General features: G+C 35.7%; 1 long non-coding RNA gene across 1 annotated transcript in view; it reads left to right on the forward strand.

The window, feature by feature from the left end:
• The window catches only part of LOC115281409, an 18,631-nt gene that overhangs the window by 11,133 nt on the left and 6,486 nt on the right, over positions 1–1,012 (forward strand). The gene's annotated exons all lie outside the window — the stretch shown is intronic.

Here is a 1,012-nt window from a genome sequence, read left to right on the forward strand (position 1 = left end):
ACTTATCTTGAGTGGCTTTGTAAGAACGTATATTAATGTGTGCTCTGTGATCTTCTTTTTCATACATTTTGTAGCTAGGCCTGCACATTTTTTCTGCCAAATGTCTGCTGGCCAGTTTTTGTGTAAAAGACTATCTTGGGATTTGAGTAGGATTGCATTGAATTTGTAGGTTAATTTGAGGGGAGTTGACATCTTTACAGTATTCTGGCAGCATGGTATCTCACATCATGTATGCGTTTCTTCTTAATGTCCTCCGGAAGAGTTTTAATGTTTTCATCTTATAGGTCTTATCCATTCTTTGCTAAGTTTGTTCCTAGGTACTTTATGCCTTTATACTGATAATTGTAAATGGGATCTTTCTTCCATTTTTTTTAATTAGTTATTTGAGGAACAAAGGAAAGCCATTGAGGTTTACATGTTGATCTCTTGATTTTCTATCTAGCCATCTTCGTAAATTCTTCTATTACTTCCTAGAAAATTTTAGGTGATTCTCTTGGGCTTTTAGTTTTTCCATAATTTCAAATGCAAATATGTCTTATCTCTTCCTTTCCGATACTCGTTTTTTCCCACTGCATCAATTAGGACCTCCTCAACAGCAAAGAGTAGCAGCAGTGATAATTGGTATCCTATGCTTGTTCTTGAATTAAAACAGTGCTGCTTTTCAGGTTTCTGGTAGACTTTTTCTTTTCTTTTCCTCCTCCTAAGAATTTTTATTAGGAATTATCTGTTGAATGTTATCTAAAACAGCATTTCAAATATATTTCCGGCTGCACACAAGTTAAGTACTGTGTTAGGCGAGAGAGGGATGAGAGAGCCATGAGATTTTTCTGATCACCAGGCAGGCATCTCTGCACTGACTGAGATTCAGCTTTATTTATGGTTAAGTGTATGGGAAACAGCACAGAGGTGGCATTTGCCTTAGACAATCGTTTCTGATGATAAATTTCTTTGATATGTAAAAATTTCCCAGAGCATAGATTTGTAGAAGACTCATGCATAACCTTTATCAATA

This window comes from Suricata suricatta, chromosome 17 (genome assembly GCF_006229205.1).
Source record: "Suricata suricatta isolate VVHF042 chromosome 17, meerkat_22Aug2017_6uvM2_HiC, whole genome shotgun sequence".
Taxonomy (NCBI): domain Eukaryota; kingdom Metazoa; phylum Chordata; class Mammalia; order Carnivora; family Herpestidae; genus Suricata; species Suricata suricatta.